At 40.7% G+C, this 17120-nt stretch overlaps 1 long non-coding RNA gene across 2 annotated transcripts in view; it reads left to right on the forward strand.

Moving 5' to 3' along the window:
• LOC134810078 (uncharacterized) overlaps positions 1 to 16063 on the forward strand; it is a 52923-nt gene extending 36860 nt beyond the window's left edge. The window contains exons 2-3 of one of the 2 annotated variants that reach the window (XR_010157233.1): positions 2974 to 3049; positions 14634 to 16063. This is a non-coding gene — a long non-coding RNA (uncharacterized LOC134810078). Of the gene's footprint in view, positions 1 to 2973; positions 3050 to 4515; positions 4619 to 14633 lie in introns of those variants that run through there. The other variant, XR_010157232.1, reaches the window with a different exon arrangement.
• The last annotated feature ends 1057 nt before the right edge of the window (positions 16064 to 17120 follow it).

Consider the following 17120-nt stretch of genomic DNA (forward strand, 5'->3'; position numbering starts at 1 on the left):
GGCACATAGTAAGTGCTTAATAAATATTAGCTGTTATTATTAATATTAAATAACAAAAGTAAAGTGCCCAAGACTTGATCGAGAAAGTGTGTTCTATAAATGGTTACACCTATTAGTTTGAAAGCTGTAACTGTGTATATTTTGACAAATCTTCAACTATTCAAGCTAAATACACAAATACACATATCTCTAATTTTTTAATGTTTTATTAAAGTATAACACATACAGCAATCTGCAGATGTCTTAAGTATAAATTTAATTATATTTAACCTTGTTTTTAGATGATTTTAAAAAGCTAGACATTTTCTCTGCTGAGTCTGTCGATTAGAAGAAAGGAGATTAATTTATTGAATTAAAATATAGTTTTATTCAGATGTATTAGTCTGTTCTCACACTGCCATGAAGAAATACCCAAGACTGGGTAATCTACAAAGGAAACAGGTTTAATCGACTCACAGTTCCACGTGGCTGGGGAGGCCTCAAGAAACTTACAATCATGGCAGAAGGGGAAGCAAACACATCCTGCCTCACATGGCAGCAGAAGAGAGAAGTGCAGAGCAAAGTGGGGGAAAAGCCCCTTATAAAACCGCAGAGCAAAGGAGGGGAAAAGGCCCCTTATAAAACCATCAGATCTCAGGATAAAATCTTATAAAACCATATAAAACCATCAGATCTCATAAGAACTCACGCACTATCATGAGAACAGTATGGGGGAAACACCCTCTTCCCAATAATCTAATCACCTCCCATGAGGTCCCTCCCACAACATTTGGGGATTATGGGAACTATAATTCAAGATGAGATTTGGGTGGGGGCACAGCCAAACCTTATCATTAGATATTAAAAAAAGAAATGCTACATTAAATATACACATTTTTTAGCAAAAAACAGCATGCATTTTATTAATGTAATCACTCCATCTTAACTACACTCCAAAGATTCCTTGGAATCACCAGGACATTGGCAGTTGCTGCAAAGAAGAGGTGGTGACACTGATAAAAGCACCTGGGAGTTTGACCTCTTTAGCACCCCTGATCTGGGATCTTAATTTTTTTTCCCTTAATTGATTACCTCTTGCAGGAAGTTCAATAGCTTCTTTGAAAGCACTTGACAGACAGATGTTTTGCATAAACATCTGTTTATGAAGCACAAACACCAACATCTCCTGGCTTTGAAAACCCTTTATTCTGAAAGCTTTGGCTGATTTCACCTATTACAAGCAAATGACAATTCCTCTTAGCAACTCTTCCACCTAGCAGTTGACATGTTTATTTTGACAATGATTGTAAAATTCATTCCGATTTCCAAAACATCCAAATGTGAAAAAACAGGATTCTTAGAATTAAGAAGACATTATTTTAATACTTTGCAACATACATTTGACCAAAAGCAACACAGGTTATCTGTGTGTAAAAAAACTGGATATTGTAAGGGTGACTGTCTATTTGGCTTTGTAATTTGGGAACTAAACTGCAATAAGGGGCCAGAGATTTGAAGGGGGGAGTCTTAGATATTTTCTCCAATGCAAATACCACCTCAAGATAACTTATCTTTCATATAATCATCATCCTTTTGAAGTGCCTACTCTGTGCCAGACACTGTGCTATGTACATTTTCTCTTTTAGGCTTCATAAAAAATTGTATTAAAAAACTGGGGCTCAGAGAAATAATTGTTCCAGCTAACTCATCTGTGTGGAAGATCTTGAATTTGAACCCAAGACTGTCAGACTCCAAAGCTTAGACTGTTTCAAGTACAATAACTTTCTCCAGTTGTGTCACGTGAAGTATATTTACTGTACTCAGAACACAAAGAATGACTCCAAGGATCTGTTAGGGGCCGGAGGAGGAGTAGTGTCACACATACACACACACACAAACACACACACACCAATGCATTAGGCAGTTTCCCTAATAAAAGAGATTCAGTGATGGCTGAAGGTGCTAAACATGTGGCTATGTAACAGCTGTTTAAAGCATAAAAACTTCACCGGTGTAGACCATCGGAGGGAGGGTTGGATTGAATTAGTAGAAAGTATGAATTTTAAACTCATTTACATAATACAGATTTTCCTAATCCCTTATGGATTTCAAAATGGATTTCCATCTATTCTCTCATTTCATGATCATAACAACCTCCCAAACTAGGCAGAGTTGATGTTATCAATCCAATTTTAGGTAAGAAAAATAAGGGCTGAAAAAGTTAAGTGCCTTGCCTATGGTCATAGAGCTATTTAGTGACAAACACACACCTTGTTACTCTGCAGGGTGACCTAACAAATTCCTTCTGAACTGCCAGATAATTATTGGATAAGAATGATATGTATTCTTATATTAATTATTCATATATAAGGGATTGCCTGAAGTGCTCAAAGATGTATTTCAAACATTGCTCCTGTAATCTCATTTACATCATTCTTCTGCACTACTTAGCAAGACAGGGTTTGCTAAATGGAAGGAAAATTTCTGCCCAGGTCCCCATCAAGTTATTATAAATTCCAAATTAATAGGGTCTAAATAAACAAGAGCTTATTATGGAGCTAAAAGCTGATAATGTTATTTGTTTCTGATATCTTTTTTCATTTGCCTCAGCCTCAATTTAAGCATTTTATCTACTGCATTTTTTTTCCTGTTTCCTCATTAGAGAAACAGGGCAAGAGAGGCATAGAAGGAAAGAATCACTTGTATGTGAATACAATTAATAACCTGAAATTATAGAAGGGTTGAAGAGGCATCTTTTTGGTAATTTATCATAATGTTTAGTAACAGCAATTTGCAGTAATGAAATAACTAATCTTTACTTCTCCTGGGTATGTGTTATATTTTTCGGCTTATGCTTTACTTACTTTTTTTTATTACTCCATTTCCTAAATTATTTAAACTTACAAGGCAAACTCTAACTTATTAATGGTAAGGCAGGCTTCGGGAATGAGAATCATGCAAATAATGATTTCATTTTTTACCCGTGTTTTTAAGGGACTGAGATACCTTTGTCATTTACCTGGGATTTACAGGGACCAAAAAGCTGGACATCATTCACCACCGGGAACAGGTAACCCAGCTTGAACTCTAAGGGCCATGAGGACTCACCTCTATAAAATAAGCTTCATATAAATAGCATCTGGGTGGAAATTTGGTTTTCCTTGTGCTGGGTTTCCTTACGCTTTTAAAAGAATCCTAAGGGATTGAGATGAGTAAGAGACAGGCCGGTAGCATGAAAGGCCCAGTGCTCTTAGAGATACTTCTACCATGATTAAAAAATAATGAATTTTTTGTTTGCCAGGTGCAAGGAATAAACACTCTTGGATTCTCTCTGTTCTGTCGTTTTCCCTCTAATCTACAAACACACCACAAAGGCTCCTCTGTTCCTTCCCTCAATCACATTTCTCATTCAGACGTCCTTCCTGTTTGGGGTTCTGTTTCTTACTTCCATTTGGTTCTTTGCTTTCCTGTATGGGCTTCTAAGTTTGTTTGTTTTCAGGTTTCTTACATTTTTCTATTTTGAATTGTTCCTTTCTGCATCACAACCTCTATGTACCGCTCCTTTTTCATTTCGCTCCCTGTCTATTGTGTACCTGGTATTATTCATCATCTTTGCTTCTATTTACTTCCCTCCTCCTAGCTCTTATTTCTTTATCTCTGGCCCCTTACTTCCTCTCCTTGATTCTCCTGTTCCCATCTCGATGCCCTTTGACCAAACATCCTCTCCCCATCGCTACTTAAAGCAACTGAAGAAACACTCCCAACTAGAATGGAGTAGTGAGAATAGACTGGAAAGAATAGAAAGGTGGCAGAGTGAACCTGGGAAGGGTGTGCTAGTTGCATTAACGACTTCCCCATCCTCTGCTGGCCTCCTCCTCTGTCTGCGTGCGTGCGTCCTTGCAAGGGAAAGACGCAGCACAAAGGAAAGGAGCAGGAGGAAATGAAGGTGAGGGCTCAGGGCACAGGGACTGCCAAGCTGTTCTTTAAATACTACCCACTCAGCGTTCGTCTTGGGAACTCTACAGAACAAGGTTGTATTTCAAGCACAGAGCAACTCAAATCAGCTTCCCCGGAACTGGGATCCAGATGCTCTTGAAACAAAACTGCAGGGCAGTATAGTCAGAACGTTTCCACTTGACCCTAGATTGCTCTAAAACTACTCGTGGAAGAGTGCTAACACCGGCCTCCAGAACAAACATCTTACTTCTCATGGTTGCCTATGACCCAGCCTCACCCTTGGCATTTTTTAATTTTAAAAATATTTCCATATATGTTTATAAATAAATCACATGTTTTAGAACCACCTTGCTGTCATTCTGTACTGCACAGGAAAAATCCGTGACAGTTCACAATGTGGAAATTTTGCTTCTCTCTCACCCTTCAGAAAAAAAAAAAGCATAATAAGTATTTAAAAGCCAGATGAACAAGGAGCTCTCAGAATAACAATTTTACCAGCCCAGTCATAGTAAGAAGACAAAATGTACAAACAACTTGACCTTTCCTCCTTTCCCTCCCGTGCCTGGGCGGCTTCTGAAGCACCATGCAGTCCCTGTTTGAGGACAGTGGGACCCAGGAGCGGCTCCTCTCACCTGGAGTGCTGCTGAGGAAGGATGATGACATCGCTGACTCCGTTTTTTCCTTTTTCAGGCAGGTGTCCGTTTGTTCATTTTGAAACTGAGTCCCAGGGAAAACACCTAGCTGTTCACATTCTTCAAAACAACAACAAACCAGCACTTTTGTAAATGGTTTTAATTTTGACAAAAGAAGGCCTTTTTCTAAGGTGACGTGAACGGGGGAAATTACCTCAAATTTATGACATTATTTTCTAGCATCCTGTGTGATGTCAGTCATCCCTCCCCTCCTACCCTGGCCTATTCTTTAGATGAAAGGGAGCGGAGCTGGGTCTTAGGAGTCGCTGAAGGAAGGACAACAAAGGCTAGGTCCTGAGGCTTGTGTCTGACCCTGCACTGATTGAGGGTGGGTCTGAGTGAGGGCTGCACCTTCCTGCTACGGCAGCTTCCAGGTCTCAGGCTCTGCCCACTCAGGGCTGCCGTCATGTGGGGACTTCTTGGTCCACGTAGGTCCTCTCTTCAACAATATCTGCTTATTTTTGTTTTTATTTCCTGGCTTCCAACAGATAACAAAAGGATGAGCTAAAAACTGATTCCATATAATAGAATGATACACACACACAGTTAGGAGTAAATTATATTCCGACAAATATAAGCAAAAATTATGTGCCGGGACTCTAGTTTTAGTGCTCATTTTTACTCTCTAAAGAAGTTTTGAAATATAACAAAAATAAAACACAAGAAAAAAATCCACGGCCAGATGGGGTCCAGGTACTGATATTCTTGAGTTTTTCTGTTTCTGTTGGTTTGAGACGTCGCTGGCCTCTGATTCGTACCTTCTAGGGCTGGTGTAGAAGGGTCACTGCCTGGCTGCTGGGCTTAGGACTCTCATCCCCTTTGAGGAGCTGTGTCACTGTCTTTGTCTCTACTGGGTGACAGATAGGGCTTGAGCAGCTGTGCACAGTGTTAGCTCCTGCACAGAGCCAAGCACTGGTCTAGCTTAGGATAGCACCCTCCCTGCTGGCATGGGCAGGGCTCTGGGCCTCTCCCCTCCGCCCTGCCGCTGAAGGAGGGGTTTAACTGGCTCTCTGCACTCTGCAGGAAGGGAACCACCTCCAGGCTGAGCGTTTTCAGTAAAAACCCACCCCTGCAATGGAGAAGCCATGAGCTCCTGTTATGTATGTCGTCACACAAACATCCCGCACTGAAATCAGCTGAGGTTTTACTCTTACTCCACTTTCTGACCATTGTTAAGAACTGTGACTTTAGTAGATGTATTAGTTCCCTAGGACTGCCATAAGAAAGTCTCACAAAATGGGTGCAGACCTATGTGATAAAAATGTATTGTCTCACAGTTCTGGAGACCAGAGGTCCAAAATGAAGATGTTGTCACAGCCACGTTCCCGCCGAAGGGGCTGGGGAGGAGGCCATTAGACCCCCCTAGCTTCCTGCAGCCTCAGGGGCTCCTGGGCTTAGCTGCCTCCCTCAAATCCTCCTTCTTCACATGGCCTTCTTCCTGTTTCTTTGTGTCTTCTTCCCTCTGTGTGAGTCTGTCTTTGTATCCAAATTTTCCCTTTTCGTAAGGACACCAGTCTTATTGGATTAGGGCCCACCCTAATGACCTCACTTGAACTCGGTTAAATGTGCAAAGACCCTGTTTCCAAATAAGACCACATTCTGAGGTATGGGAGTTAGGACTGATGGGAGTTAGGACTGCAATATATCTTTTTTGGGGGAACACAATTCTGCAAATAACCATCATCTACCTTGTCATTTAAATATTTTCTCAACTTACAAAAAATTATCTTGTTTTGTGAATCAGCACAAGGAATGTTTGGTAACTAGAGTAATAATGAATGAGATTCAAACAAATGGCAAAGAAGAACTGTTTGAGAGGTTAATAGTGGCCTGAGCTTTAGGAACTTCTGCTCGGCCACTTCCCCTGGTGTGTGTCTGCTCAAGCCTCTTCTTCTGGTTTCCCCAGCAAACTGGGAATCTGATTTATACTTTCAACTGAGATTTCAGCACTGGGACACATCTGAGCTGCCTTTAAAAAATTGATTTTATTTTATTTTATTTTTTACTGTAATAGTGGCTCTCACCAGTAACAACAACAACAACAACAAAAAACCAACAACTTTTCATTATCTATGAAGGAGGGGAGATGCTGGAGCATGTATTAATATGTCAATAGGGATACATTGGTTGCCCAGTAGCATTCACACCTATTATTGTACAGTCATGATGTAAACCTTAAAGTGACATTTAAGGGTTTTTGAGATCTTGATATGAAAAGTAATTGAAAAGAATTTTTAGAATTGGGTTGTCATAGCAGTTTCTTAATAATGTCAGAGTGTATTAGGGTTAATGAACATCTTGGGTTCTCCTGATTTCCTAGGCAATATTCATAACGAACCCATGATTCAAGCCTTACCCTCCAGGGCTTACGCATTGGTTAATCATCTTTCATTTTCATAGCATACCTTCTGCTCCCACAGATTCTCATAGCAGCCTCTACGGTTAAGAGAAATAGATATGATGAGCAAATGAGAAAAATGAGGAGGCTCAAAGAGTGGAGGGACCTCACAGATGGTCCCTGGGAGTGCCAGGGCCTGTTTCTCCAGCCCAGGGTTCCTTTCATTTCAGCTGGCTGCTGGCTTCTCTTACCAATCCATGGTGCTCTAAAAGGTGCTGATTTCATTTACAGGTTAGGCTAGTTTTCAGCGTCCTGTTTGAACATTCTGTTTTTGATTTTTATTTTCCAGTTTTTCTAGTTGGGTAAGACTCGGGTAGGTAAACTGGATCCTAGGAGAGATTTCTTACCTATCCCACTCTGAACTGTAAAGGCTTCCCTGTAGGTGGGATTTAAAAGGGAAATGAGTGAGAGTAAGCCTGGAAGAGCCAGGTGAGAGATGGAGACCGAGCCTTGTTTTTGCATAGGGCAGACAGGAGTGCTTCATGCAAATGGGAGCATGCACAGGAGGGCTGGGTAGTCTTTCTTCTCTGAGTTTTCCTCCCAGTCAGAAAAATTTATGTTTTCCTTTCTGATAATTTACTAGCAGTGTAGAAAATTAGCTCAGTCATTTTTTTTTTTTAATTGAAACAGGGTTTCACTATGTTGCCCAGGCTGGCCTCGAACTCCTGAGCTCAAGCGATCCACCTGCCTTAGCCTCCCAAAGGGCTGGGATTAATAAAGAACTGGTTAAATAATGGTGTAGTCACGTAAGGGAATACTACGCATCTGTTAAAAAGAATTAGGTATGTCTCGATTCTTTAAAATTTTAAGATGTATTACATAAACAAACCAAGGAACAGAGCAGAATAAAAGTTATCTGTGTGTACATATTCAGAGATATTAGTAATTATGTTTTCTGGAAGGACATATGATAAACTATTACAGGAGTTACAGTGATTACTTCAAGAAAAGAACTAGAAGTAAATGATGGAAGATTTCTACTTTTCATTTTATACCTGAGCCACAGTGCCCAGCCCACTATACAAAATTAATGAGTACAGAGAAAGTAAATGTTTCTGCAATCTCAACACTTTTCCACCTCTAAGGGTCAGCTGCAATGAGAGTTTAGATATATCCTTCCAGGCTTTTCTTGTTTTGTTTTGTTTTGTTTTGTTTTGTTTTGTTTTGTTTTGTTTTGAGACAGAGTCTTGCTCTGTCACCCAGGCTGGAGTTCAGTGGCTCAATCTCGGCCCACTGTAATCTCTGCCTCCTGGGTCCAAGCGATTCTCATGCCTCAGCCTCCCGAATAGCTGGAATTACAGGCACATGCCACCATGCCAGGCTAATATTTGTATTTTCAGTAGAGACAGGGTTTCACCATGTTAGCCAGGCTGGTCTTGAACTCCTGACCTCAAGTGATTCACCTGCCTTGGCCTCCCAAAGTGCTGGGATTACAGGCATGAGCCACCGCACCCGGCCCTTCCAGGTTTTTTAATACAAACATTATATTTGTCTACATCTATATTTATATATAAATGAAATCATTAACATAATGGAATGTCATAACACTCTGGTCATTCTGCACCAGATCTTTCTCTTTTTATATTGTAGATATTTTCCATGTCAACTAACTGCAAAGATGTAACCTATTTTTCTTTTTTATAAAAACATTTCATGTTTTAAAATAAAGCAGTCCTTGCACAGAATCAAATCATACAGAAAGGTTTAAAATGAAAAGTAGAAATCTTCCACCATTTACTTCTAGTTCTTTTCTTGAAGTAATCACTGTAACTCCTGTAATAGTTTATCATATGTCCTTCCAGAAAACATAATTACTAATATCTCTGAATATGTACACACAGATAACTTTTATTCTGCTCTGTCCCTTGGTTTGTTTATGTAATACATCTTAAAATTTTAAAGAATCGAGACATACCTAATTCTTTTTAACAGATGCGTAGTACTCCCTTACGTGACTACACCATTATTTAACCAGTTCTCTATTAATGGACATTTTATTTTAAACTTTTGTGCTAGAACAAACATCCTTATATATACATCTCTGTATACAGAATAAAACTTTGGTGTTCATTCCTCCATACTCTCGTCAGCCGTGGGCACAAGCACTTTATTTATGTTGTACAAAAACCTTTGCCAATTTGATAGGTGATACTTTGTTTTAACTTTCATTTATGTGATTATTAAGAAATCTATTTTATATGATTTGTTGCCTTGAATTGCCTGTTCATGACTTTCACCTGTGTGTCTATTGCAATGTTTATCTTTTTCTTATTGATTTATAAAAAAAGTTTGTATTCTTATGTGAGAGCATGGACACACAACTCCAGTTCTGTAACTAAGATTTTAAAAAGCAATTACTTTTTACATTTTCCTAATTCTATAATAAACTCCACAGAGACCAGGCTAAAGTTTATATTTGTTAAAGCAAATTTTCCTAGTGAAGTGTAAATCTTGTAAAAACTTGAAAAAAGAAAGACACAGGAGAAAAGAATAACTTGTTTTCTAGTGTCCCTTACCATCTGAGGAGCACTTTTAGGGAGATGGTGAATTTGCTAAGGAAATCATTCTTAACAATTTAATACACATTCCTTATTAGCAACTCTGTCATCCAATTTTAAACTTAAGCTAGACTTAAATTAAAGTAATAAAAACTGTGTTTTAATAATTCCAAATGACTTTCACTCATTCTGACCAATTCCTCCTCAGTCCAAATTACTGAAGTTTTCTCATAATACTTAAACAAGCCCATTTTCAGAACCAGTGACATCATGATGATCAAGACTGCATTCATTTTCTCCTTCACACATTTTCCTACTGGATGAGTGGCTTCCTTGTTTAAACATGGAATTCACTCATCATAAAATGGATTTCGTCCAGACACGAAATATGAAAAAATGAACTCATAGGAAATGACCCTTGAAATTCACACCACCCTCAAGGCTTGAAAGGATTTTCTATTTCATCAACTTTAGATGAGCCATAATAATAAAACATAAAATACTGCCTGTAATCCCAGCACTTTGGGAAGCTGAAGCATGTGGATCATGAGGTCAGGAGATCGAGACCATCCTGGCTAACACGGTGAAACCCCGTCTCTACTAAAAATACAAAAAATTAGCCAGGCTGGTGTCGGGCACCTGTAGTCCCAGCTACTCAGGAGGCTGAGGCAGGAGAATGGCGTGAACCCAGGAGGCAGAGCTTGCAGTGAGCCGAGATTGCGCCACTGCACTCCAGCCTGGGCGACAGAGTGAGACTGTGTCTCAAAAAAAAAAAAAAAAAAACCATAAAATACTACACAAAGATTAGAAAATCAGAAGTCACATAACTCATAGTTCTTCCCAAGTCTTGTTTTTCTTAAGCTAACTCATTCTCAGCACTTACAGCCAGTCCAGCCAGCCTCCATTCACTGTGTTTCCAGAACACGCTATGCATGCCTCTTTTATCATTTACTATACAGTTTTGGAATTATATGGGATGTATCTTCTCCCAAACTTGATTGCTAACTCTGCAGGTCAAAGACCACATCTTGTTTATCTTTGTGAACCTGCTAGATCTCACAATAACTGGTATTTAGTGGGCTCTCAGTAATTGCTTGTTTTGTTGTGTTATTGTTACTATTTTGAATTATGGAGAATCATTTGGGCCCCGTTTTTGCTCCCCTGTGACAAAGACAGCTGATTGCCACTTAGCCACACTGCCCCTTCTCACCCTTCTCCACCTTGCTTGTGGAGCCTTGATTTTGTTTGAAGGTCATGTGCTCAGGAAACAACTCCCCTTGCCAGGCTGGGTGGGGACATGAAGGGTTATTAGTCCAGGCAGTCTTGGCAGGCTCATGCCCTTGGCCTGTGGCCCAATCTTAGCCAAGGAGGTCTGACTGTAAGCCACCTAGGGAGCTTTGGGAAAAGGCTTTTCTTATAGTACAGAGAGACTCATAGGAGGAGACCCTCTCTTTTCACTGGGCATTGTTGTATTGCATGGGATGTCTGGAACTGTTGCAGACAGACATCTTGCAACATGAGTAGGGGACATCCCCAACCTACTAGAAACTGTAGAGAGAGCCTTGGTTGTTTGCTTGGGCTGGAGCCACTCTGCCTGAGACTTCCATTTTGAGAGATAATTAATCCTTAGTTGAATCCTATACACTTTAATAAAGATTGGGGAAACCCAGAGAAGATGCAGGAGTCCTCTACTAGGAGGAACAGAATGAAACTAGAAAGTTAAAAGGAATCAGAGGTTGCTGGGTGCAGTGGTTCATGCTTGTAATCCCAGCACTTTGGGAAGCTGAGCAGGGAGGATCACTTGAGTCCAGGAGTTAGACAGTAGCCTGGGCAACATAGCTAGACTCCGTCTCTACCAAAAATTTTTTTTAGTAAATAAAAAAATTAGCCTGGCATGGTGGCATGTGTCTCTAGTACCAGCTACTTGGGAGGCTGAAGTGGGAGGATTGCTTGAACTGGGGAGGTGGAAGCTGCAGTATTCTTATGACTTATCTAAAGCTGATGAAACAGAAAATCATGCCACTACACTCAGCTTGGGTAACAGAATGAGACTCTGTCAAAAAAAAAAAGGAATCAGAAGTTTTACCTTACGGTAGAGAAGCCTATGAAAGAACTTGGTTGCTGTTTCCAAGCTCCTGGAGAGTTTTACGGGAGGGGTGTCAAACTGTTATTCTACAAGACTTCTGAAGACCTAAGTGAAAGAGGAAATGGAATTAAAGCAGGAGAGACTCTGGCTGGATTTAAGGGAGAATGTGCCTGTAAGAATGCTCAAATACTGATATGGGCTACTGAGAGTAAGAGTCTGTCCCTTTGGAAGAGGACAAGAAAGGGCAAGTATGAGTCCTTGAGCAGTTTATTGTTCACCTACTTAATGGCAATGGTACTAACCAAATGGCTACTTGAAGTTTGTAATCTTATGCTCATCTGGAGAAGAGAAGCTACTGAAACTTAAGTAGATGAGGAATCAGCTACAGACTTCCGAAAGTATCCATTAGGTGATAAGTTTGATCTGACAAAGCTGGAAATACCTGTTTTAGCTCTATCAGGCCAAAATGTCAGCCCAACATCCAGTTTATAATTTACGCTAAACACACACTACTTTATCAGAGCTTTGTGATTAGTCACATACCCAGAACAAGGACATTGTATGAGAAATGTAGCCTCAGGGAAGGTGGCTGATTATGTCTGGGGTGCTTATTAGTAGGGCTGATCCTAATCTGAATCCACTTTTCCATGGAAGAATGTAAAAATGAGTATTGGATATGGTCAGTCTCTCTGACCATGTAAAAGCTCTATACAAGGTATGCAAGTCACCAGGCAGCCCGGTGTGGAGCAGCTCTGCTTCATGGCCACTGGTTCCTGTGTCCAAGACCTGGATTAAAGGAACAACTCAAATGCTACTGCAAGTTGATTTTACCAGCTGTGAAATTATGGCACTGGGTCATCATTAACCTGAGTGATAACTACCTCTCCTCTTACAACCAAATTTTTTCTTTTTAATTTATGTTACAACCAATTTTATATAAAAACCATTATTAGCAAGACTTTCTCATTAACCCCAGAGGCTAATATAAATACAATAAAGGCATCTTAAAACCTCTGAAAAGTTCCATTCTTGTTGATTTGATTAAGCATACACCACTTCATTTGATTGAGATTGCCCGTGGGACATTTCTTTTCCTTCTAAAATTTGTAGGACAGCTCTTAAAATGCAGCCCCCACATATTGAAACATAGCACTCTTTCACAAATCAACAAGTCCTCTTTTAGCCACACCAGGCACATTTCTATCACAGCGTTTACTGAACAGTAAACGTTTACTGAACAGAGTTCAGGCCCCCTCCAGTCCCCTGCTCCTCTTCTTTAGCATGGATTCTCCAGCTCCTGTCCTCTCTTTTTCTTTCGCCTTGTTTCTGAGAATCCCACCATGCCCCACCTGATTCTCTGGAGCACAAGGGCACAGGCTCCCTGCCCTGACAGCACAAAGAGCCTTGAAACACCTCTCCACATTAGAGGCACTCAAAAGACCTTCTCCACATTGGATGAGCAACCTTAGGGAAGCTGAGTCTGGGGTCTCAGGCTGCCCATGCCTTCCCTTTACAACCCCCGCCCCCTACCTGCTTTGAAGCTTGCAGTGGGCAGTGGGGAAGCCTGTGGATTTAGGTGGTGCCAGTGAGGCTGTGTTATTTGGGTCCTCACTCCTTCCCTTAGCTCATGAGGTCGCAGCATAGAACAACCCTGTAAGTTGGATGCTGGCACCTCAAGTCTTGGCTTAGAAGTCACCCAGACCTCATAACAAACCCTATGCTGCCACCTAATACCAGTGTGTCTTTGAGCAAGGTATTTCATCTCTAAGTGACTGTTTCCTATAAAATAAGAGTAAAAATACCTACTTCCCACATTGTTATAAGGGTTAAATGCCAGACATAAAGAAAGCATCTATACATTACTCAGTAACATTATAGAGAAGTAAATGCCCCCTTTTTATAGCAATAATTGACTTCTAAATGCCTGCATTCAGAAAATAGCAAAAGAAAGCATTTGCCACCTGCACCCAGGTTATTCCCTTTAAAAGCACCTGGGACCTGGCAAAATAGCTGTAGAGCCAAAGGCCTTCATCCTGAGGTGACTGGAGAACGGACTACCTTTTCCTAGAGCGATAGAGGCTCAGCAACATTGCATGTAGCACATGCCTCCCTGGGACACCAGGAAGGTTAATGAGATAACATCTAGATGGAAAGTGCTGAATGTGCCAAATATTACCAGGTTGCAATTTCTGGAGCAAGCTCTCCTTTGTCGAGCACACGGGGCTCTGAAAGAGAAGGTATAGCAGGTGAGGTATAATTTAGGCGAGTCAAACACACCCTCTCCCCAGGCATACCTCAGCTTTTCAGCAATATTGAGAGCCCCAGAAAAGGAAAGAGCTTCATGTCTCTACTGCTCTGCCTGCAGTTCAACTGGTTAAATTCCTGGATTTAGAATGCTATCCTGCCACGTTTCTGCAGAGTATCCTAGAGGCCACTGACAACACAGCTGTGAGGGACCTGCTCACCAGCCCTGTGACCTGGGGTGAACTGGGGCACCTGGCTGAGTCTCGATTTCCTTGCCTGGAAAATAGAGATGACAACTCCTAACTATTTCACACAGTTGTGAGGCTACAAAGCAAAAGTGCTTTGACAATTGTAATGCATATTAATGTGAACGATTAGATGCCACTTTCTATTCCCTCCTGTCTTATCTGTCTTATCTGACCATAACTGATGCTAAGTTTCTGACTCTACTCACATGCTACCAAATATGTATGGTACACCGCAAAGTCTAGTGGAATTTCCACAAGGCTGAATTATGGATGAGGCGCAGTGAGGAAAGGTGGTACTATTGGTTCTATTCTTAAGGACCAGTTTGTCCATGGCCCAGTGCTTACAGTTTGTGGATCCATTAAGCCATGCTGTTATATAGAAATAGTATTAGCTTTGTTTATGTCGCACTTGGAACTTTTCAAAACACTTCCACATGCTATTATCCCAGTCCCATTTAGTGTCTATCTCTAGGTCTCTGTTTCTCCCAGATCAGTCTTGGTATAACAGCTTTTCTCCTTGCTGTTTTCCAGCATATTGTTCCTGGAAGAGGCAAAAGCCTAGGGCTTCAAGATGCCGGGGCTTCAAGAAACCAAGGCATGACCTCAAGAGATTTGCCGGAGGTGGCCTCGGTGGCAGCAGTCATTGAAGAAAGGAAGACAGCTGCCCAGCCAGTCTGACAGACCATACACAGACAGCCCTGTTCACAGGGAGATAAGTGTCTCTGCACAACCCGCGGCCACCACGGCGGCTTCAGGAAAGGCTCCCACATTCCCAGAGCCTCTGCTGCGGCTCACTGACAAATCAGCCCCTCAATAATCTTATTGTATGTTTTCAAAATAATTCTCAGTAATGCCCCAAGAATGTCTGAACTTCTGTGTGAACTCGCTAGTTTGCATATTTTTCAGCTTATTAGCGAGAACTCTGATAGACAAAGCCCATGACCTTGCTTTTCCACGGACCTCTTGGCCGGGGTGCAAGGGCAGCCTCTCCTGCTGGTGAACTTGCAGTGCCCTCCTGTCTTGTTCTGATTCTCTCTCACACTGATTCCAGCCTCTTTCTTCCCTTGCCCTCTTCATAGACAACATTAAGAAATAAATCACTTGGCTTTGATGATGGTTTACTCATTAGAGAAGGCCACAAGATTCAGGTTCTGAATTTTCATGAAGCAAGATTCTGGAAAAAGAAAGAGAGTGCAGAGATAGTGTTGCCTTTGATTACCTGTTTACCCCAAACCCAGCGCCGCTGGGAAGGGAGCACTCAGCTTCTGATTTCAGGATGACTGCATGCGACCACAGTTCTAATACAGCTTGTCATTCATAAATCCCTGAGACATCACAGGCCCAGCCAGATGTGATGTGGCCTGGCCTAATCCTTCAATGCAATGCAAGGGAGGGTGGAAGTTAAACCTTAATTAAAAACAAGATCTGATACTGCAAAATTACCGTTTTAAAAATGCTTTGAATGGGCTTATTTGGGAGTGTATTCAAGTGTATGGATACGCAGACTCAGGAGACACTGTTTTCTTGTTTCCTTAAATGCAGCTAATTATATAGAATCATAAAGAAGATAAATATCAGACTTCATAGCTATAGGATAAGCTTCTCTCCAATACGTCTACCCAGGTTTTAGCTATATATAGCTTGATATATTTTGATTGCATTTGCCAATTCTTCTCTGTGGATTTCCAGTTACATGTAAAATAACCTCAGAGTTAGGGTCCTGCAACAAAGACAAGGGGCCAATTTTTTGCTTAAGTCATCCAGTTCCCAATTTTTGCTTAAGTCATCCAGTCACTTCTATATTTATTCTTTTCTTTCCCCAAGAAACCTTCCGTGATTACTATCAAAGTTGAGTCTTTTCCCCAAAGCTCCTATTAGATCTATGTAAGATCTTATAAACTGTCTTGGTTTCCCTTTTATACTTTTCAATTGCTTCCCTGTTCAACCTTATGAATAATTTTTACCAGTTTTTTTTATTTTTTTAAGAGACAAGGTCTCACTCTGTTGCCCAGGCTAGATTTCAGCAGCGCAGTCATAGCTCACTGCAGCCTTAAACTCCTGGGCTCAAGCAATCATCCTGCCTCAACCTTCTAAGTAGCTGGGACCACAGGTGTGCATCACCATATCCCGCTAATTTGTTTAAAAAAATATTTTGTAGAGACCAGGTCTCCCTTTGTTACTCAGGCTGGTCTCGAACTCCTGGCTTCAAGCAATCCCCACACCTAACTTTCCCAAATTACTGGACTTACAGGCATGAGACATAAGCCACTTCGCCTATCTTCTTTTTCTTCTTCTTCTTCTTCCTCCTCCTCCTCCTCTTCTTTTTCTTCTTCTTCTTCCTCTTCTTCTTCTTCTTCTTCCTTCTTCATTTTTGACTGTGCCTAATCTCTGTAACCATTCTATTAGAATTTTTATTTCAATTACAACTTTTTTTATTTTATAAATTCTATTTGTTTTGAAATTTGTAAGATTATTAGTTTTAGTCCTTTCTCCTTATATAATTTTAATCCCCTCTATTATTACTTTTTGCCAATTAAATTCACATATTTCATTTGGGACATAGGCGTGGGCAAAGATTTCATGACGAAACATCAAAAGCAATTGCAACAAAAGCAAAAATTGACAAATATGATTTAATTAAACAAAAGAGCTTCTGCACAGCAAAAGAAACCATCATCAGAGTGAACAGACACAACCTATAGAATGGGAGAACACTTTTGCAATCTATCCATCTGACAAAGGTCTAATATCCAGAGTCTACAAGGAACTTAAACAAATGTACAAGAAAAAAACAAACTACCCCATTAAACAGTGGGCAAAAAACATGAACAGACACTTCTCAAAAGAAGACATTTATGCATCCAACAAACATGATAAAAAGCTCAGCGTCACTGATCATTAGAGAAACGCAAATCAAAACAACAATGAGATACCAGTCAGAATGGCAACTATTAAAAAGTCAAGAGGCCAAGTGCAGTGGCTAATGCCTGTAATCCCAACACTTTGAGAGGCCGAGGT

The sequence above is a fragment of the Pan troglodytes genome, chromosome 4 (genome assembly GCF_028858775.2).
Source record: "Pan troglodytes isolate AG18354 chromosome 4, NHGRI_mPanTro3-v2.0_pri, whole genome shotgun sequence".
Taxonomy (NCBI): domain Eukaryota; kingdom Metazoa; phylum Chordata; class Mammalia; order Primates; family Hominidae; genus Pan; species Pan troglodytes.